Genomic DNA, 22,638 nt, shown 5'->3' with positions numbered 1-22,638 from the left:
TTTTTTTTTTTTTTTTTAATGGGAAATGTTGATATTTTTTTTTTTTGATGGAATGTAGCAATTTGGTGCAAAAAACTGAACACATTGTTTTTCCAAGACAAGGGACCTCAGTGGAGAATTAGTCCAGGGGTTAGGGCACTTTTTGATAGCGTGGGAGACAATAACGTCCCTGCTGCGACTCACCCAGCTATGGTCAGTCTCTTGATCTCTCTCACTGGAACTCTTCCTCTTTGAATAAATGGTCACACGTGTGTTAGCCCAGAAGAAGAGCCTTCCTGCAACATGCGCTGATCAGGGAACTCACCTGCCATGTTAGAGAATGGCAGCCCGGAGACGTGAGCCTGGATCTCCCACATCAAAGGGAAATGTGTTACCTCCCCAGAGGGCTGGCAGCTCGCAGGTGCAGAGGTCTCTCTTCCTCCTGTTCTACACAAATGATGTCATGAAAGATCTTGGTTTGATCCTGGTGCAGAACAGGCAAGTTTTTGAAATCTCAAATATTTTTACGAGGAAGGAAAAACATTCGGCATCTATCTCCAGTGAGAAATATTTCTGTTTTGCTAGTGAACATATAAAATGCAGCAGGATAGCAGGCCTGTTGCGTTCTAGAAAGGCATGTGCCAAGGAGTAAAGTAAACTCTTTCAATCCTTCTCCATCATGCAGAGGGTAAATTGGCAGAGGGTACATTCAGACTGGACATCCGGAGGCGCGACTTCACGGTCAGGGCGGCTAGGATCTGGAACCAACTTCCAAGAGAAGTGGTGCTGGCCCCTACCCTGGGGGTCTTTAAAAGAACTCTTTCCTGCCATGGCAGGGGGTCAGACTTGATGATCTGCTCAGGTCCCTTCCGACCCTAGAAACTATGAAACTATGCATTTCTTATTTTAGCACTTTGTATGCCAGTTAGCCAGTCAAGCCAAACAGTTCACAACGGGCTCTGTCTTGTCCTGGCTGATCATTTTGTCTTTCCTTAGCTTCGGGAATGTTTGTTTAGGACATGGGATTTATTTTTGACTGGAACATGCACATCCCGTTGGTAATGGCAGACATTATGCACACGTTAACATACAATGTATTGTTAATAAGTCGAGAATGGTTTGCTTGGTTGGGAGTAGAAAGCACAAGCAACACGGGTCACACTCCAGACACTCTGGCACATGTATTCAAAGAGTTCAGAGGGAGGTGGCTTATTTAGAGGTTGAAGAAAACGAAATAAAAGCCCAGTGAGGATTTGATGCTCCGTGTGTTTGTGCATTTTATTGATGCTTTCATTTTTGTTTTTCATTGTTAGATTTTAAGGCCCATATCATTGGCAGTATAAATTGGTGCATCTCTGTTGAAGTCCCTGTATGTATTCCGGCTGGGGAGCTGAGCTGTGCAATGAAACTCCCCATGCAGAGCAGCAGGGATGCTCTGATGCTCTACACGGGACTGAGCAAACATCTTTCTTCCAAGCTGGTAAATTCTGTAATGGACTTTCCAAATATGAGTGCCAGTGGGCCTGCTGCTGTGCTGCATGTTATTGCACTCGGGGCTTGTCCCTGTCATCCTAAATAATCCCAGACCTCTCCCCCAGCTAGACATACAGGCCCTCCGAGTTTGTCATTATCTACAGTCTGTTGCATAGCTAGGATCCAGTGTAACATATACCATGCATATTGATTTTGTTGTTGTTGTTGTTGTTGTTGTTGTTATTGCGTACAAACTATGTCAGTCTTGGAAGAGTAGGTTTTTGGTTGTAGGTAAAGCCTCAGAGGTCAGTAGTGTATTGGAGTGTGAACCCTCTCTCCCCCCCAAAAACAAAACAAAGCCCCCCAAAACAACAACCCCATGCCCCAAAACTGAAATCTATAAATGCCAAAGTCTCCTAGTCGTTCTGGATAAGATAATCATCCTGTACCTTACGGCTCTTGAGCATACTTTGTATTTTGTAAATGTCTTCAAGGATCCTAGTTCCTTTCTTCAGGACTTCGCTTCTCTGACTCGGCCATATTTTTGATCACGGGATTTCTTGTCACGCTTGCAGAACAGCTCTTTAGATTTGTTGACTTAAAATAGTCAAAAAGTTCTTCCCAGCTCAACAGGCTTTTAATGTCATTTTGCTTTTCTGCTTTGCATTATTTTCTGCTAGGGATTTCCCTTTGCTCAGCTCCCAAACCTGGCAGGTAAGTCAGGGGGAACAGGTTTAGCCATCTCATTGCTCTGTGGGACTCTTCATGTAGATGGAAGGCTGCTTACAGAAACAACGGTTGTTTTTGTTGCACCTCCCTTGCCTGCATCGGGGAGATACGTGACACAACCCCTATAAACAAACGGTTGAAGTATTCAGTAGTATAGCAATTTTATTAAATCAACCAGGATTCCTGAGTTCAGCCTCAAAGAACTTCCCAAATGCCTATCGAGCAGATAGCACAGCTGCCAGATTGCATTGAACCCAGTGGGTCAAAGTGATCAGCCAGCCATCAAGGGATTTAAAGCTGTAGCTTGAGGTACACAAGCGACCTAATTTTCAGAGAGGTTGAGTGCCTAACGAATACATCATTGTGCTGATGGCAGATGTGGCTTTCACTCAGCCATTCTTTCCAGGCTTCTGACGAGCAGTCGGTAGATAATTCTTAAAGTGACAAACCGTGCCTCCATCTCGCATCCGTACGTACTGTTTAATTCTTTCCTGTAAAAAAAACACACATGCGTGCACTAAAACCTACAGGAATGCTAACCTCTGACTGTCCGCCAAAGCCCAAGAGATCACTATGGAAGCTTATGGGCAAAGTCTTTTTCTTACTGAATTACTGAACATACCAGTTGCTGCCTCCAGCTGGAAAAAAAAATGCTGTTTTGGGTTTGTTTTTTTTTTTAAATCAGTGGTCCCTCTCAACCGCTTTTTATGTTAACGTTGCCCCCGTGGGAGGCTGAAGTGCTGCCGCTAGTGACAGACAGCGAAGGTGCCTCACTCTGAGCTTCTGACTTCTCAATATGGAGGCTAATTAAATGTCAGCACCGTCAGATTGTACATGTCCAATTTCCCCAGCTCTCTCCAACTGACCTGTGAATACCACTGACAGTTCCCTCATCTCACAGCCCAGCATAGTCATACTAATCATTCACACTGTGATTAAAACCCCATCAGAGTCCTGTTATTCCTTTCACTTCCAAATTGTATGCCCAGACAATTAGGGTTTGCGTTTTATTTTTTTCATTTCTCTGCACTCCCATGGAAGCACTGACTTGTACCACGAGTCGCTGCAGGACAAGGTGCCATTCTTTTTCTTTTCACCGGTAGTTTTATTTCAGACAAAACTGAAACTTCATGGCTGTGTTAGAGTGAATCTCAGATTTTGCTTTCAACTAATGTACAGGCTTATTCTGTTGAGGTAGAGACACTTGCACAGATTGTGATGATTAGGGTAGAAAACAAGGTGGGTGTCCTTTTTTCAGACCCACATCGTGGCATGAGCTCTGCCAGTTGCACTGGATGGTGCAGATATTTGTGCTTGCTGGGTCTTTTGAGCTTGACTTGACTTGGGGAGGGTTCATCTGACTTGTCTGCAGTCGGGCAGAAGGTGGCGGGGGGGAGGGTGGCACCTTAATGAGTTTAGAAAAACATGGGCTTCCCTCTCCAACTATCCAACTCATCAACCAGCAGTCCAGCCATAGGATCTGATGAAGCAGGCTGTTGCTCATGAAAAATCGTACCTCTGATCCAGTTAGTTTCTGAGATGCCATCCTGACCTAACTTCTGCCTAAGCACTGGGTGCATACACTGCTGGGCTACTTCCCATCCTGAAAGCCCAGGCAGAGGTCCCTTCATGTTATGGATGACCCAGATTTTTTAGGTGCTTTCCATAGCTGTAAGAGCTAGAGGCTGGCCTGAAGAAAAACAAAAAAGTCTAAATAATAAGGCATCATGCCTGAAGTGCCACCTACAGTAACTTTTATTAGAGCCACCAAAATAGTTGGAAAAAAGTCTTCTTTGCAAGCTTTCACATACAAACACCCTTCTTCAGGCAGAGGAAGTGTCTTCAGATGCTTCCTCTGCCTGAAGAAGGGTGTTTGTATATGAAAGCTTGCAACGAAGAGTTGTCCCTACTATTTTAGTTAGTCTAATAAACTATTTGGATTTACACAAAGAGCCTTGCCTGGCTATGCCCTTGGACCAACACGGCTACAACCAGCATCCCAGTAAACCACAGTGGCATGCACCACCCAAGTCTGAGGCTGGACTGATGCGTGGCGTCAGCAGTTCTGACTTTACCTGCTTCTGCTGCACCATATGCAACGTGTGCCCTCATTGACTTCTAGCCTTTTGGACCCACATTTTCCAAGCCTGGGAGTGCCTCAGTCTTGCCTCACTTTATAATGAGAGTGTGACATGCAAATAGCATGACCTTCCATAAACACGCTGTACTTACAGTGGCCTTCTTTAGTTCCTCTACAGATAATCGACCTCTGGTTTGTCTGAGTGTAATGAGTGTAACGTTGGTGTCTCATCTGTGGAACCTAATACAGCTTCAGCTGAAGAGCTGTGGCTCTTCAACTTTAAGCTGCTGCAGCTCATATTTTCAGCTTGGAAGGTCCAATTTGAGGTATATAAGTCCAGATGGAGGCTGTTATTCCATCTCAAAGTCCCCCTATGGTAGCAAATCCCTCCTCCACCAGGGTCCTGTGGTAGTGTTATGTTTTCAGAGAGCATATCCCATTTAGACATACAAAAAACTAGAACTCTTGGTTCCAAAATGATACCTTTTATTAGACCAACTGGAAAATGGCAAGACAATTGTCTTTTTTGGCAAGCTTTCGGGTTCAAAGCCCCTTTGTCAGGCTCTGGGAAAAGTGTAGATGGTACAAGATGGTAAAAAGTCCCCGTAGGTAGGAAATAAACTTCCTTTTTTGCACAGAGGGAGCTGAAGATGGAAGGCTGTCCCTCTGGGCCCATGACAGTGTCTTTGTGAGCTGTGTTGAGTAGCTCATAAGATGGAAGGGACAGCCTTCTTCTTTTCTGGCTGACGGCTTTGGTATCCACTGACCTATATGTCTCCCTCTCTATATATATTTGTTATATATCAAAATAGAATTAAAGAAGGTATCTGCTTTGCAAAAGGAGGACTAAAATCCAGCTGTTCCCCTCTTAAAGGAGAAATCTGTGTACCTATTCTTTTTCCCTTAGAAACTAGCAGAGAGCTTGCAGGTTTAATATACCCTGCTGAATAAAGAAAACTTTATCTAACTCAAAAGGAAGCTAAGTTTTCTCTGCAGAGGTCGGAAGTGCCTTGCAGCATGTAAAAACATGTGCCTTTTGCATTAAGTCCTACATTAGATTAAGTATGTTTAAAGCAACGATTGTTTACCATGGGCACAGTTCTGACCTTGATGATGCTGTGCAAAGCTTCAATAGTCTCAGTCTACATTTTACACTGGGTAACGCAGTGATTCTCAACCACAGTGCCATAGCACCTTGGGGTGCCATGGGATCCTTTTAGGGGTGCAGCACAACCTTAGCACTGACAGGTGTGCAAGCACCTACACGTGATTCACAAGATCGACCCCGAGATTTCAGAGAGGAATTCCTAAAATCAAAAGCACTGACCACCTGTTGTGGTCTTTGTGAGTTCTTTGCAACCGAAGAATTGCTCGATTATATGTCCATGATCACGGGGAGCAAAGAGCTGACACTTTCTGAGAGGTGCCTTGACTCTGAGATGGGGTATCTTGAGTCCAACCAGGTTGGCTGGTATAACTGAGCAGAATCTAGATCTGACTGAAATGCAGTGATGTACCAGAGCAGAATTGGAGCCCTGAATGGTAATTTTAGATTGGAGCCATTCTATTTTTTTTTTCTGTCTCAGCTGTCTGCTTAACATCAGTCTAACACCATGCATGCAGCATTTGCATATTAGCAATGTGTTTTAAGTAATGTTGTATTAGGTGGTATTAAATGAACAGGAGTCTTGTGTGTGCTGCTAATGTGGGTTTTAATGAATAGAGCAAGGGAACCTAACAAATGTCCATTCCATATGTACTTTGCAACGAGTGGCAGTAGGCCTTTCCAGTACCGTGCTGGTTCATCAGCTGGGAGTGGAGACCATTTGGGATAATTGCTATTATTATTTATCATTTTCAATTAAGTAAGGATTGGTTAATATTTGCAAAGAACTGTTATGGCTTCCTAAGCGATCGGGACTGTGGTAATCTAACAGTCAGATAATGGGGATGATAATGGGGTGTTTTTTAGCATCTCTGCCAGTTCTTTCAACAGCTTTTTATTACAGATGTAGCATAGGCAGAGGGTGCCAGTGTTATGATTGGGATGAGGCTCAGGGGATGAAGCTGAGGCTAGAGCAGGACTATGGATCATGTTCAATAGGGAGGAAGTCCTGCAGCCTTTTCTGCGCTTACCTTTGATTCCAAATGGGGGAAATACCATGAGATCAAGAATTAATTCCCATGATATTTCAGCTGTGTAAAGACCAGAATCAAGAATTTTTGCTCTGCTTCTGAATGAGAGTCTTCAGGGTGAAGTTAAGTGCTGGGGTTGACTCTGGACCCCTCTGTCCCATCTGTAGGTAAGTGGCTGCGTATGACGTTCCATGTTGGGCTCATAGCTGGTGTCTCTTTTAAAAGCTAATAGAAAAAGGAGCTCAGGCTCCTTGCTTCTGTTCCCAGCTTTTCCTCTAACCTGCTGGTGCTCAGCCTACAACCTACATGCTGGCCAGAGCCTACAAAGCCCCAGCAAACAGCCTGTCACTGGCATGAGATCAGCTGCTGTCCATGACCCCTCCGAGCTCACCGTCACAGCAGTGCAGGCTCTGGTTGGGGCCACCACTTTTGTGCGGCTCCGGAGCCCAGGGGGTGAAGGCCACCGTTGGTGTCCCCTGCTGCTGAATTCAGAGGGACAGAAGGGAGGTGAAGGAGCGGATGGCAGCAACGATCACCCCCTGGGCTGCAAAGCCATGCAAAACAAGAGCTCTGGCCAAAGCCCACGCTGACATGCAGTGAACTCGGACAGCTCGCTGCGCATACATCCCCCAGCCAAAGCCGGTACGGCCATACCACCCTCTCCCCTATATAGTCACCCAGAGCTACGTTTGCCACATGTGGCTTATGATTTTTGCCTCGGTGTTAGATTACCCAGCTTTCAAGATCGAATTTAGGCTCACTGTGTTAACAAGGTCAGTAGGTGGACAAATGCCTGGTTTAATTAGGAGATGGACTACACTTTTCCAGCTACAGTTGAAATTGTCTATCTCGGTGCCTGTTTTTCTTCCGTCGCTATAATATCTGAACCCAGGGCTGAAATCTTTTGAAGAGGCTTATACTGCAGAAGCCCAGGCTGTTCCTATTCCCTGGATAAAAGTCAGTGCTATTATTTTTGCACCTTTAAAATGGACTGATTAGAATAACATGAACTTCAAAGCAAAGTTTTGTGTTTTAGAAATTCTGGTTTGTGAGGCTTTAATGGATCTATTACACTAATTAGGAAAAAAAAAATCCTTTATGTCAATCATGCTTTATCACCTGGTCAGATGAATCACAGCTAGGGATGCCAATAAAAGAAAGGTTGAAAGAGAAGTAATTTTCCACCTGACTTAATTCTGAGCTTCATTATATTTCCACTGTGCTACTCTCTGGGCTCTTCCCTCAGTGCCGATGTACATTTTTGTATACATTTAAAGCTTTGCCTGTTCTTTGAAGTTCAGCCTTGGTTCCTTAGGCAGCTTCAAGTGGGTGGATGTAGAAGTTATATACTTCCTGGCTGAAGATGGTTTAAACTGCAGGGGTATGTCTTTTTCTTCAGCTTCCATTGATGGAAAATGCTAATCTCTGTCCATTAATGTACTGAACCGTTGCACAGTTTTTCTGTTTATGGAATATTTTTTTTCCTCCATCATATCTTGTTGAAATAATGTGTTCACACACCCTTAAGAACACTACAATAATCCCCACTGACTGATGGCAACACAGTTTTTGAAAGGCGACCTAATCAACTCTGAAAGCTTATAAGCTGACTGCGTTCCCGACAGGAGCAGAGATGCCAACAACAGCACAGTTGAAATACATCATCTAGAAGCTAACTCTTGCTTACTGGCAAGTGTCCCAGACGGCAGCACTGAGATTGAGAAATGAGAGACAAGTATCCCTGTTTCTTCTGCCACTTTGTCTTGTTTAGCAGAAACAGACCCTCACATGATGTCAAGTGTCACATCCCTCGTAGAGGCCTCCAGGCCCATCACAGTTGGGCAGAGTGAATGGGGATGAGTTATTCTGTTACTGTTAATCAAGGTAATGCAGTACTTTCTGGACATGCCAATTAGGAAGGAGGCTCTTCATTGTGATGCGCAACTGCCCAAGGCAAAGTGCTCTTGTCGCAAGGAACTTGCAATCCATAATGAGAGCTGCAAAAAGAGATAATGATCTGAAAGACAGGCTAAAAGTTAATCTGGGTGCATTTGCCCACATTATGTATCTTGATGGCCATAGTCATCACAGGTGGGTGGCAGCCTAAGCAATACCTATAGCAGAAGTTTGTGAGTATTGTAGCTAAGATTGGAAGGATGTAAAACCCAACTCCAGATCGAGTCCTGTTGACGTCAGTAGAACACAAATATGTTTGGAGTTGGTACTGCATTTCTAGCAAATCTGTAAGAAGGTTCATATATTGTTGATTCAAACTAAGCTAATGCTAGAAATGTTTTTAATAACGTACTTGAACACTGTGCAATTAGTTGCACCGATTTTCATCTCAATGGTTGCTTTGCTTTTGTTTTATGAGAGTTAGAAGCCAGGTGAACAGGTGTGTTAGAACAAGGACAAGTTAGTCATGTCATCTCTTTGTTTACCTTCCCTTGTATAAAGGTTTTGGTTATCCTGTCAGGCAACAGGGACAAACATTTCTCTCGGTAACCTTCTTTGAACCAATCTAGCCTGATCTGGAGGTTTTCCTCAGTGTGCTCAAAGATGATGCTGTCATTGGCATATTGAAGGTCATGGATGGTTGTTTTGAGTACTTTGGTCTTTGAGCAAAAACATCTCAGATGCAAGAGCTCTCCATACATTTAGTATTCAGGGTCATTTCCAGAAGAAAGGCAGTCCTTAATAAGAATCATGATGATTGTCAGATAAATGGAGAACAGCGTTGGGAATATGATGCATCCTTTCTTGATCCAAATTTTCAGATGACAAATGGATCTGCTACATAAAATGATCACAGTTATCTAGTCAGGACCTTTACTTTTCAGGCCATTCAAATCTGGCCAGTACTTTCCACAAAGCTTTGTGATTGGTGGAATAAAAGGCATTAATAAAGTCAGTAAAGGCCATGTAGAGGTACTAATGTTGTTCCTGACAATTTTCTTGGACCTGGCGAGCAGCAAAGATCATGTCAGTTGACCTAAGGGATGGTCTGAAACCATGCTGAGATTCCAGCAGGACTTTCTCAGAAAGAGAGGGAAGACAGTTCAGGAGAATGCAGGAAAGGATTTCCCTGCTGTGCAAATGAAAGTAACACCTCAACAGTTCCCAGACTTATCTTCTTTCTTGACGATGGTCACAGTGTTGGCATTCCTCACATCCCCGGGGATCTCTTCATTTTTCCAAATATGGAGCATAAATTTGTGGAGTACCAGAACGAGTTCCTCAATATCAGCCTGGTAGATTTCAGTAGCCAGTAGCCTTGTTATTCTCGGTTTCCTTGATGGCACACTTGACTTCTTCTAGGAAAGAAGAGTTGGCGAGCAATGGGTTTTTTTTGGGACATTGGGGATGGACTCAATGATGGTGTCCGTCACAATTGACTCATGGTCTTGGAGTGCTTCAAAGTGCTCTTTCCATCTAGATTAATTGTCTTTGAAGGGTGTCAAGCCATCCAATGATCACAGGACAGTTAGGATCTTGGGAAGTTGAGCTGTGGATGGATTTTTGTTGCCTGGAAGAAGTTATGCATGTCATGCTTGTCAGCATACAGCTGGATTGCCTTAGCTTTACCATGCCACCACTGATTTTTGATTTCCCAGATCCTTCTTTGGGCCTTGGCTTTGAGGAGCTGATATGTCTCCCTCTGCTAACATGGTGTCACCTTGTCAAGCAGAACGAGCCCTTCTTTTCTGGTTGAGTAGGATTTGAATCTTGGCATCACTCTCATCAAACCAACCTCCTCAATGTTGCTTCTTTTATGGACACGGCAAGGAACTTTTCACAGAGACATTGGTGGAAATCCTTATGAACCTTCAGGTCTTGAAGATATTTGATGTTGAGAGTCCTTTACATTTTTGTTGGCTGTTTTCAGTGTTCTGGAGCAAGCCAGATGTTCATAATGGATCTGACAAGATAGTGATCTATCCATTGGTTCATTGTGTGGCTCATCTGATATGAACATCACAAGCTCTAACACTAACATAGTTGAGGAGGTGCCAGTACTTAGAGGGAGTGTGTCTCCAGATGCCCTTGTATTTGTTTCTTTGTCTGAAGATGGTGTTCAGATGACAAGACCATGAGGTGTGCATTTGCTCAGGAAAGGATGTCATTGGAGTTGGCTTTCCTTGCTCCTTCCTGCCCAGCAGTACTACTCCAGACTGCCACGTCATGTCTGACTGGCAGTGAAGCCACCAAGGAAAATTATCTTATCTTCCTTGTGGATATCAGACAGTACATGGTCATAGTTGGAGTAGAACTGTTCTTTGACATCATCGTCAACATCTAGTGTTGGAGCATACACGCTGATGATGGTGGAGTACTGGTTGTTGCCCATGTGTGACTGTAATGTAGGGAAGGTGATGAGTGGAAACAGTAACCACGAAATCTTGACAAGGTGAGGATCTGGGTCCAGTGGCAAAGGAGAGCCCTAGAGGACAGGAAAGCTCCATCTTGCTGCAGCCTCCTTCCATCTTTGCAACCACTGAAATCTTCACATCTTCTGCCTGATCCACCACTGATGATTTGGGGTTGGACTGTGGTTTGTTTGGAGCCTCTCCTCCTGCCTGTTTGCCATGGATGACCTTGTCAGGAGTGTAATACTCCAGGTGACATAGCTCTGATGGTCATTAGGACACACAAGCCTCTTTACCACTACAAGGTCTTGGTCCGTGGAGGGAGTCTCCAGGGGCTACTACAACAGAAAATAAGCAGTAATAGCAACTCAAGAAAGCATTCAAGAAAAGAGTGGTAAGCCTCTTAAGTGTTTTGGAAAACAAAACTTAGGCTCCTAAATCCCATTTACACAATGGGTTTTTGGTTGTATCCATGTTGGTCTAAGGACATAGGCAGCCTAGGTTCCTTGGGTAGATGTGATATCTTTTATTAGACCAACTGAGTATCTGGAAAAAACGGTTTTTTGCAAGCTTTCAGGTGCAACACCCTTCTTCAGGCATAGGAGGTCTACTGTTCTGAGACTCCAAGGAATGAAAGAAGCTAAAAGTGTGACAAGATGTCACTGAGAATGTAAAATAACAGAGAACGCACATTCTCACTAGCATCCTGCCACACTTCTGGCTTCTTTCATTCCTTGGAGTCTCAAAACATCAGAGCCTCCCTGTGCATGAAAAAGGGTGATTGCACCCAAAAGCTTGTAAAGAACTGTTTTTCCCAGCTACTCAGTTGGTCTAATAAAAGATATCGCATCTACGCAAACAACCTTGTCATTTACACAATTGTGCACCTTCTTTTTTTTCACCAGCCAGATCCATGTATGTTTCTTATCAGTCTAGGTACAATTGCCAGCCTGATTAAAATAACTACAAATCAGGCTCAGCGTCTCCATCCCATGTTTTAGGTTTCTAGTTCACTTGTATATTTTGTGATCTTTAATTTCCTGATCTGGAGAGCCAGTGCGCTGTTATCAAATTAGCGTTTTTTTTCTCAACCTGACAATGTTCCTACAATGACCTTATAATGAAAATTCTTTCAGCCTTTAAGTGAGGAATAATCTTTCTAAAATTAACTTTAAAAGGCAGCTGCTTTTATAATGGACTGCAGAGATCTTGGACGCATGCGAATGGGATAAGTAGGAGGAAAAAAACCAAACAAAAAACATTAACATCAGGTAAAACCAAAGGGCCTAAGTGCAATGCAAGAGTAGCGAATAGCATGTTAAAAAAACAAACAAAAAACCCTCCTAACCACTCCTCCCCCCCAACCCCCCCCCAACCCTGTGCATGCTGTGAAATGGTGCCCATCTAAAAGACTGGAGCCAACTGGTGGAGTGTGGAGAAGCTGCATCTCGACCGTGTCATGACTGGGAAGTGACCCTCTCAGCAGCACAGAAGCAGAGAGAGATCTTGGATTCATAGTAGACTCCAAGATGAACATGAGTCATCAGCGTGACAAAATGATCAGCAAAGCTAACGGCACTTTATCATGCAATAGCAGATGCATGACAAATAGATCCAAGAAGGTGATACTTCCCCTCTGTGTGGCATTGGTCAGACTGCAGGTGGAGTACTGCATCCAGTTTTGGGCCCCGTACTTTAAGTAGGATGTGGAAAACCTCGGGAGGATCCAGATGAGGGCCACTTATATGGTTAAGGGTTTGTAGGCCAACCCCTATGGGGAGAGACAGGGACCTGGACCTCTTCAGCCTCTGCAAGAGAAGGCTGAGAGATGATCTTGTGGCCACCTACAGATTCACTAGTGGGGTGCAGCAAGGATTTGGAGAGGCTCTGTTCACCAGGGTGCCTTTTGGGGTAACAAGGAAGAATGGTCACAAACTGACAGAGAAAAAATTTAAGCTAGATCAGGAAGAACTTCTTCATGGTAAGGGTGGCCAGAATTTGGAATGGGCTCCAAGGGCGGTGGTGCTCTCCCCTACCTTGGGGGTCTTCAGGAGAAGGCTGGACAGGCATCTGATTTCAAGTTGTTGTGGGACCCCTAGGAAGGTATTTTTACTAGTAGGTCCCCTGTTTACACCAATAATATGGTCTCTGTATTCCCTTTCCTGAGAGGAAATAACATTTCTGTGATTGCCGTACTGTGCTGTTTTCTAGGTTGGCCCTAACCTAAAGCGAATTCCCACCTGCTGATGGAAACAGTTTACAGGAGATAGTCTGTTTCACCAAAGAACATTTTTGCAATCTATATTATTTGGCTTCCTACTTGGCTGATTCAGCAGAAAATCCAAGGAAGTAAATGTGACAGGAGTTATTTTTCACCACCTAAGGTGGGTTCTCCAGAACAGGGATGGGCAAAAGATGGGCCATAGGCCAGATCTGGCCTGCCAAGCATTTCTGTCCAGCCCATGAGGGGTCCCCTGGCCATGTCTGGCCAAGGTGCAGGGGACAGCCTGGGCCATGGGGCATGCAGCTAGTCCCACTGCCGCTGGGTGCATGATGGGATGGGGGCAGTGCAGTAGCTGGACTCAGCTTCCCTGTAGTAGCAGGTTGCTCTGCCTGGCTGCTGCTGCCAGTGTCTCAGCCATGGCCACCACTGGACCTGGCACTACTGCCTGGGCACCCCAGCTCTCCTCACCTGCAACCAATGCCAGGGCAGTGGATAGAGGAGGCGGGCAGGGTTTCCATAAAGACTGGCCCAAGATCACCCCAGACAGGACGCGCTCAGCTGGGCAGATGGGATGAGGCCATGGACAGCTGGGGAGTGGTGTCTGGGCGTGGGACAGGTGAACGGAGCGGCGGTTGGGATCATGGGGTGCTGACAGCACAGGGCCAGGATGCAGGGCAGAGCTGAGATCTGCTTCCTGCATGTTCCTGCCCTGCATGTCCCTGCCTGGTTGCAGGGACATGCAGGGAGAAAATCGTGGTTCTGCCGTGGGCCCCAGCCCTGCATGGTCACTGCCGCACTGTCACTGCCTTGCTATCCTGGCCTAATCCAAACCTCCTGCTCCCAGATGCTGCTCCTTGCCCATCCCATCCCCCTGGCTGACCACACCCTGTCTGTGGGGGGGGGGGTCCCAGATAGGATCTCTTGCCTACCCCTGACTCCCACCACCCTGCAGTGCTGGGCTGGGTCAGCACCCCCCACCCCAATCCTGCAATAGCTCTCAATAATTCCTTATGTGACCCTCTGGTGCAACAATTTTCCACCACTGCTCCAAAACAAATTGTAGTCATCTTTGGGGGTAAGGTCAAGGAAGCACTAATTTTGTTGAATATTTTGTGTCTTTCCTGTGAATAAATAGTTCTCCTGTCTCCAAACCTTGTCAATCCAGCATCTTTCCCTCAGTGCGAAGCTCACTAGAAATATTTTATTTATAAACATAATATAATGACCTGCCGAAGAAATGGTAAACTACTCTATGGCTCATAAAATGTGATTGCCTTTGGCTGTAAATTATGTGAAGGCTGGTGTTTGAACTGTGCATAATGCAGGAGAAGTCTGCTGGGGTAGGGAAACTAATAGGTGAAAATGGAATATTTATGCAGATTTGTATAGCTGCAGCTATTCAGAAGTTCCTTGTTACATTGCTGTAAATTGCAGCAAATGAATGTAATTTGCCTCAAAGTAAAATACCCAGGAAAGTTTCTGATTAGTCATTACCACTGAACCAGAGATGAACTAGAAATTCTGAATGTTTTAAACAAGAAAACGGGCCTTTATTTGCTTATAATTGGCTTTGTGCTTGATTGTCTGGGCTGTGGTTGCATATATCCCAAACACCATCTATGGACAGTTGCTCAGGACTGGGGGTAGATCCAGGGAGTTCAGCAGCATGGTCGCACCCCCACTTCTTCTGCAGCTACTTCCCCCAGCTCACCCTGATGCATGGGACCCCCTGGAACCACTTCAGCTCCACTCCAGCTTTGGGCTGCAGTGAGCGGCTGTGCAGGGAGCCGCGATGGGCCGGGGACAGCGACAGGTTCCTCCTTGCTCCCAGGGAGTGGGGGTCATGGGGGTTATCTTGTGAGGGGTACGGCATGGTGGAAGGAGGAATAAATCTGTGTGCTGGTGACACTATCCCCAGTGATACCTGGAGGAGAGCAGGAGTGGCGCTGGAGATTCCCTATGCCCAAGTCAACAGGGAACAGCAGCAATAGTAGCGGTGGGCAGCTACCCCCACTTCATGTACCTGCTTCTTGTGTGTCCAGCCAGTCCAGGAGCCCTGGGTACACCACACATCCATTTCCCTGGGAGAGTCTCAGGGGCAGTGTGCTTTACCCCTCTTTAGCAAATTGTAGCAAATTGTAGTCATTGCCAGAACTGTGGCAAGGTAGGACTTTGGGGGTGAAACATGACAAATTTATGAATTCAGAAACTTCTTCACAGCGTCAAGGACAGATACCGCATCTTCCTGCATTAAAAAGTATTGGTCCCTATTCCTTAACCTAATGGGTAAAGTGTCCATTCAGCATCTCTAAGATGATTCCCATCTGTAGTGTAACTAGGCACCTGCCTTACATGCCAAGTTAGTGGGGGTGCCAGAATCATCCTCCGCTCTGCAGAGTCACTTGGCAACTTCAAAATAGTCTCTGGCTCCTGCTGCTACTTTAAGAGCAACAGACAGGGTGGGAAGAGCACGGGGCAGCAGCAGCAGTTCACGTAGGGACCATTTAGGAGTTTCCAGCACGGGTAAGACAGCTGCCCCCTGCAAAACCTGCAGCATGGGCCCTAGCTCACAAAGCCCATCCCCTACTCTGCTGCAGGATTTGCCACGGGTCCCAACTCTACTCGTTGCACCCCTAGGTCCCATACTGTCTTTGAGCAGTTTAGGTTTTATTCAGGAGAGGACAGGTGCATGTGTACAGACCATTACCAGAGCTGTAAGTAGTGTTCCTTGGAAGTCATTGCTTGCTGCAGTGTAGTATTTCAAGACATTTTGAAAAGGGACTGTCATCTGGATGCAACTGTACAGCACACCCAACTGATCCAGCCTGCTTCCCTGGGTTTGTTCCACTGCCAGTGTAAGATTTTTCTCCTGCTACAAAATGAAGCTAAATCAAACATCAAGCAATTGAAATAAGTGATTTTTTTTTCCAGTTGTGAGTCCTGCAGTCCAATCAGTTTTGCAAATCCTGATAACTGGGTAAAAATTCCCAAAGTACCTACATGACTTAGTGGCCTGATTCTCATTGATTTTCACTGAGATTTGGGCTCCTAACTACTTAAGTCACCTTTGAAAACAAAATTTAAGTTCTTAAATTACTTGAGTGCTTGTCAGAAACCCCCCATTCTCTTTCTTTTTTTTACTACTTTTTTTAACCCCCAGCCTCCCAGAACTCTAATGCCATGGGAATCTTAGCTTTCATTTTTACAAGGTGTGGGTACAAGGGAAGTGAGATTCCAATATTTCTGCTTTAGGAGAAAAGTGTGTAAACCCAAGTCCTAAAGATGATGATGATAAAGAGAAGACAAAAAGGCCTAATTTATTATTAAAAAAAAAATCTCAATTTTTAGATCAGTTTTGTAATTCTTTGTGTGTGTGCTTATCTTCTTTTAAAAGCTTGCATCCTTGGAATAGCCCTTTGACACATACCTTTAAAAAGCACAAATGGACGTTCTTGGGATTTACCAGCTAGTGCACCTTTCTTCAATACCAAATAAATAAAAACAACACAGGATGATTGGATTGGCATTGCAAAATGTGCAGATAGGAGAAATAGGAGCTTGATGTTATGGGGCTTAGTTGCACTTATTGTACCATGTCAACAAAATGGCTGATAAGTGGCAGCCAATTGGTTTAATTAGTTTTTGCCTTCAACAAACCTTTGACCATGTCCCTTACTTAAACTTTATATTCATTTTTCCTCCTAATGAATGCACCCCCTGCGAGCACTGGTATACCCCCTGACCAGGCATGCTTGCCACTTAGGCGATGGGCAGGCGGGAGCTCTAGTGCCCACCCCGCAAGTGCCGGCCGATCGCTGCAGTCACTCCCAGAAGCAGCAAGCTCAGCCATGGGGGGACCCCCCACCCAGGCAGCAAGATCAGCCATGGAGGACCCCCCAACACCTTCCCTGGTTGGCAGGACTGGTCACTGAGGGGGCATGTGTCCCCCCTCCCCGAATAAGGCAGCATCAGTCTTCCATGCTCCTAATAAAAAAAATAACATAAATTTCAATGAAATTGCAGTTGTGACAAATTCAAAATTTTTCTCAGCTTGCAGGTTTAGTCCGTGCATCTTATTGCTACCTAATTTTATGGGAGTCAAGAATGAAGTAGCAGTCCAAAATGGCTTGGATAGCGTGGAATGAAAACTTTCACAGGCATCATAGAACGGATCATTGTACTTGTTTATTGCTCTCATAGTTTATGGTGGACAAACCAGTGAGGCTGAGGCAGTTAATTTTGCAAACTGGCAGAAGCATCTGGTAATGCCTGTGATCAGAAGCAGAATGCCAGCCTTGATGGATCGCCTATCCAGACTGCCGATACCCAAGCTAAGTAATTTGTCTTACCCACACCTTTGGGAAATGCAGGTGGCTCATGCTGAACCCAGTACAAAAGAAAGTGAGAGAGATGTGTAAGAACACTTACAAATAATACAAAATAATAACACTATCAATAGCGGCATGATTGCTTCCCACCTGGCTCTGACTCGGTAGCTGTGTGGTTGCATGTGATAGACTGAAAGGAAGAAAAAACAAACAAAAAAGCTAGCTCTTGTAACAAAATGTCAGACTATTAAAAGACCTCCCCCCCTCCCCCCCAAAGTTTAAAGTCATTTATCATTGCCAGATGACAACTAAATATTTCCTCTTTAGGTATTGTTTGACACCTCTGCTAATGTTTAAATTTGCCAGGTTTAGGAACAATTTGAAAACTGCGTTATGATCAGTCTTGTTTTTCTCTCTTTTCTTCTTGAGAAGCAATGTAGCTCATTAGCTGACATGTGGCAGCTTCTTGAATTGCACAGTATCTCCCTTCTGCAAGTTGGGGAAAGGCTATTGAGTAAATAGGATCCGTGGACACGGTTGGAAATGTCCCTTCCTTCTCACCTTTGAAGTTCTGTGAAACCATTGAGGAAAATGAGCAGTCGAGATATGACCTTCAGCTGATGAGAGGTGAAAAGGTCACGTCCGACAAGAGGCAATGCATTAGCACTGTGGGAAGCGTTCGTGAAAGCACTTTCTTAAATTTTACAATATTACTGGAATTCATGCATTTTAATGGGTAAATGAGGCTGAGTGCTTTTGTGGACAAGGCATCCCTTCTGCGATGGGAGGCAGGAGTTACAGACAGTAGCTGTTATCGACAGTAGCTTCTGCCTATAACTGTCACAGATTTTTGCTCTTTGGCCTGAGAAAAATCGCCGTGCTTCTCTGTGCTTCTGTTTCTCCTTCTACAAGTCATCTCTTCTGTCTGTTTAGATCCTAACTCCCTGGAACAGGGAGCTGTTCCCTTCATCGATAACAATAAGGGCTGATGTGGATTGGGAAACCAAAGGAGTTGAGGTTGAGTACCTTGTGCAAATGCTCCATAAGGACCATTGTACTATTCTCTCCTTTTAGTGCTCTGCCAGTCTCTCCTTCATCTTTTCCCTCATTACAGCCAAAGAATTACACTGCTTGCTTTCAGTTTGTACCATTTTCCAGGGGACATTGCAGTTTTGGAATTTGATTGAATGCTGAATTGAAAAGAAACCCATGACTTCAAAATTTTTCCCCAAATATTTTTTTTTTAAAGAAATAATTGTAGTTCTACAGCAGTGGTGGGCAAAATACACCTCTGTTTTGAATGGGTTCACCTCCATGTTAGCCGAATGCCAAAGACTTCTTCCCAAAACCTATTGCTATCAGTATTAATCCCCTACAGAAAGGACTGATGCAGAACAGACTGAACAACCACTGTGCAGTGAGCTTGCATGCATGTTCAGAGTTTGTGGTGAAGGGTCCAGCACAACTCGAGTAGAAAAGGACCAGTTCTCCAATTCAGATTGTAGGAAAGTTCTTGGAATAGACTATGAGCCAAGTTTTACATTTCGTGCAGCTGGAAGTTCAGCGTGCCAGTGCAACCTAGTGTCAAGGATCTCTAAGTACATGTAGGGCCTTCGGTCATTGGACTTTGCTGGCCGGAGTAGGATTAAAAATGCAACCGAAGGGAAGAGTCTCTCAACATGAAAGATTATGTTGCTGGTTTGGTTTTAAATTAGCGTAAGCATCTATTGTTCCAGGTGGGAATTTGTTGGTTCCTCTTCTTCAGCGGCCCAAGTTTGTGCTCAATGCACTGCAGTGCATTTTTTTTTCCTGATTCAACTCTGTGGTTGAATCCGATTCCATAACTTAAACTGAGTGTGCTTCTGAGTCATGACAAGCTTGGGTTTAATTTAAGAGGTGAGAAGTTGGGGTACCCAAGCAGGATGTGGAATATGGCATGATTTAGGCTTAAGGTACCATGTGTGCTGATGATTCTCCAAGCTTTGATCGTACTCCAGGCCAAAAAGTTTCACTGGGCCTGAGTTAAAGTTGTCACTGCAGTAATACCCTCCGCAGTGAAGTGATCTACAGAACTCTGAGGCAGCAATCACAGGAGAAATGCTGATCTGAAGGAGAGTTTGTGGTGATCTATTTAATCCTTAATTTAACTCAAGGGAAAACAAGGGAATTACACTATGGAATAAATTTGGCTTTGTGGCTCAAAGGCAATGCTTGCTGCCTGCTTTCTTGCCAGGCTTTTGAGCACAGTTCAGCCAGTTTCTGTAGAGTTGGAGGCAGTTCTGGGAAAGCTTCCCCTGGCTTCTGCCAGATGTATACCTGCCAGGTTGGACAGGGTCATCGTGTGACATTGCGTTTAAATCAGTCATCCAGCCAGGCAATGCACTTGTTTCTCACCTGGCTTCAGCAGCCAAATCAACCAGTCCTGGGGAGAGATGTATGGCTTGTCTACAGCTCTGTGAGCTCCTGCTTCTAATTATGTGTCAAAGCTGAAAGATAGCTTAAAAGCAGTTTCAAGGTCCTTTCTATCCCTAAGAAATTGTTCTCGGGTCTCCTGAGATGCCCAAAATCTTATAGTTGACCCTTCTTACCTGTGTACAATGATGTGGGTAACCCCTTCCTGCAAGAGCTTCCTACTAGGCTTGCATGAAGCAGCTAGTATTCACTTCGGATTTGGATTTGGCCGATTCAGGGAACAGTGATTTGAATTACTATCCTGAATCAATTCAGCCATATCTGCTTCAGAAATTTTTCTGTTGCAGAATCAGCCAAATCTCTGAATCACACAGGCCCTATCCCCCCCTTGCTCTCAATGGCTGTCCCACCCAGCCCCAGCTCTTTGAATTGATTCAAAGAGCTTTGAATTGGTTTGGACCTTTTAATTGGTCCCCTGATTCAGATTCAGAGATTCAGCTCCCAAATTGGGCCAAATCTCCGCGAAATCAAATCAGCACCTGAAGCTTTGAACATCCCTACTTCCTACGAGGTATTTCAAAGAGCTCTAGAGTGCATCCACCTTTATCTTGATGGAGTCTAGAGCCTGTATGCTGGCTAAGTCTCCCTGAAATTACTTTGAATGAATTACCCAGGGGTCAGTCCTGGAGACAGTTTTGTTCAATATCTTTGTCAATGACTTGGAAGATGGCATTGAGTGCATGCTCAACAAATCTGCAGATGACACCAAGCTGGGAGGAGTAGTAGATATCCTGGAGGGTAGGGCTAGGATTTAGAGTGACCTGAATAAATTGGAGTATTGGGCCAAAAGAAATCTCATGAGGTTTAATAAGGACAAGTGAAACATCCTGCACTTAGGATTGAAGAATCCCATGCAACAGTACAAACGGGACCAACTGGCTAAACAGCAGCTCTGCAGAAAAGGACTTGTGGATTACAGTGGACAATAAGCCAAATGTGAGCCAACGGGAGGGGAGTAAAACACTGGAACAGGACACAGAGAGAGGCTGTGGACTCACCATCCGCAATAACTCTCCAATAGTTATTTCATACATTGTAAGTGAGAAACTAATATCAGTGAAATGCAAGTATGACTGAGAAAAACTGGCTTCTGTACCTGGCTCTGCTGTTGGTTTGCTGGGAGACCTGGGAAAAATCACATTGCTGTTCTGTGCCTCAGTTTCTCTCTCAGAAAATAGGCGATAATCATACTGAACTCCATTGTAAAGTACTTTGAGATTCTTTAATCTACTACTAAGAAGCACTAATAAGTATAAGAAAGGTTGGGGAACTCCCTTCTTATCAGCACAGAGGCAGAAAAGGATCTTGGTGTTGTTATTGACTCCAAAATGAACATGGGTCACCAATGTGAGGACACAGTCAGGAAGGCTAACTACACCTTGTCATGCATCCATAGATGCATCACGAGCAGGTCCAGGGAGGTGATCCTCCCCCTCTAGGCGGCACTGGTCAGGCCGCAGCTGGAGTACTGCGTCCAGTTCTGGGCACCACACTTCAGGAGGGATGTGGACAGCATAGAGAGGGTCCAGAGGAGGGCCATTCACATGATCAGGTGGCAGCAAGGCAGGCCCTCCAAGTGGAGGCTATGGGACCTGAACCTGTTCAGCCTCCACAAGAGAAGGCTGAGAGGGGATCTGGTGGCCATCTACAAACCGGACAAGGGGGACCAGCAAGCTATGGGAAAGTCCCTGTTCCCCCGAGCACTACCAGGAGTAACGAGGAATAATGGCCATAAGCTGACTCAGTAGATTCAGGCTAGATATCAGGAGGCACTGCTTCATAGTCAGGGTGGCTGGGAGCTGGAACCAACTTCCAACAGAAGTGGTGCTCGCCTCTACCCTGGGGATCTTCAAAAGGAAGCTAGACAGCCACCTAGCCAGGGCCATTTGACCCCAGCATCCTTTCCTGCCCATGGCAGGGGGTCGGACTCGATGATCTACTTAGATCCCTTCTGACCCTACCAACTATGAAACAATGAAATATGCATACGTACTTCCATGTGCACGCGCGTGTGTGTATTCCTATTTTGTTGAGAAATTTGCAAGAGAGTCCATACTGTTTCTAAGCAGTAAAACAGAACATCTTATGGAAAGGCCCAAATATTTTTTTAAGAAATAGTTGTAACTCTAAAGAAATATTGGGTTTCAATTTGACCCAGACTCTTACAAAAAGACAGACAGAAGGAAGCAGAGGCGGTCAGGGGTGCGATGCAGCATGGTGCATTGCCTACTGCAGGGCATGGCTGTGTGGTTTGCTGACTGCTGCAGGGCATTGCCTACTGCAGGGTACAGCGTGCTCCCTGCCATAGGCTTTGGCTGCATGGCATGCTGCTGTGGGGCACTGCGACATGCTGCATCCCACCTGCTCCCCTCCTTGTCACCCTCCATTCCCTGTTGCCTGTTGTCAGGAGGTGCGACATGGTTTGCCCCCAGACCACTGCTAACAGAGAGCAGGAAGAAGCAGGGAGGAAGAGGAGAGGAGTGGCCATGTGATGCAACCTGGAGCAGTGCAGCCTGCCCCCCGCTGCTCCACTGCACTGTGCTGTGCCCCTGACTTGCTCCTTGGTCTCTGATCACCTCTGCCCAGGGAGGGTGAGCAGGGCAGAGGGGTGGTTGCATGCAGCCAAACACTGGGCAGGGGCAACATGGAATGGCAACTACAGCCACCACATGCAAGTTCCCACCCCCCCTCCTGGGAGGCAGTGCAGAGTGGAGCAGTGGGAGGTTAGGTGGGTGCACAGGGCTGGACATGGGAGGAGCCAGGGGAGTGGGGCAACATGATGGGCCCCTTTCACAGTGACTGAGCCCCAGCCAGGCCCGATCATGGGGCGATGAGAGCCTGGCAGCTCCT

General features: G+C 45.4%; 1 protein-coding gene across 1 annotated transcript in view; it reads left to right on the top strand.

Moving 5' to 3' along the window:
- The window catches only part of FAM135B (family with sequence similarity 135 member B), a 228,211-nt gene that overhangs the window by 137,520 nt on the left and 68,053 nt on the right, over positions 1 to 22,638 (top strand). The window lies entirely within an intron of this gene.

The sequence above is a fragment of the Crocodylus porosus genome, unplaced genomic scaffold (genome assembly GCF_001723895.1).
Source record: "Crocodylus porosus isolate Cpor-Errol unplaced genomic scaffold, CroPor_comp1, whole genome shotgun sequence".
NCBI classification, from domain to species: domain Eukaryota; kingdom Metazoa; phylum Chordata; order Crocodylia; family Crocodylidae; genus Crocodylus; species Crocodylus porosus.
Note: the sequence above shows the minus strand (reverse complement) of the source record. Positions and strands in the feature narration are given on the sequence as shown.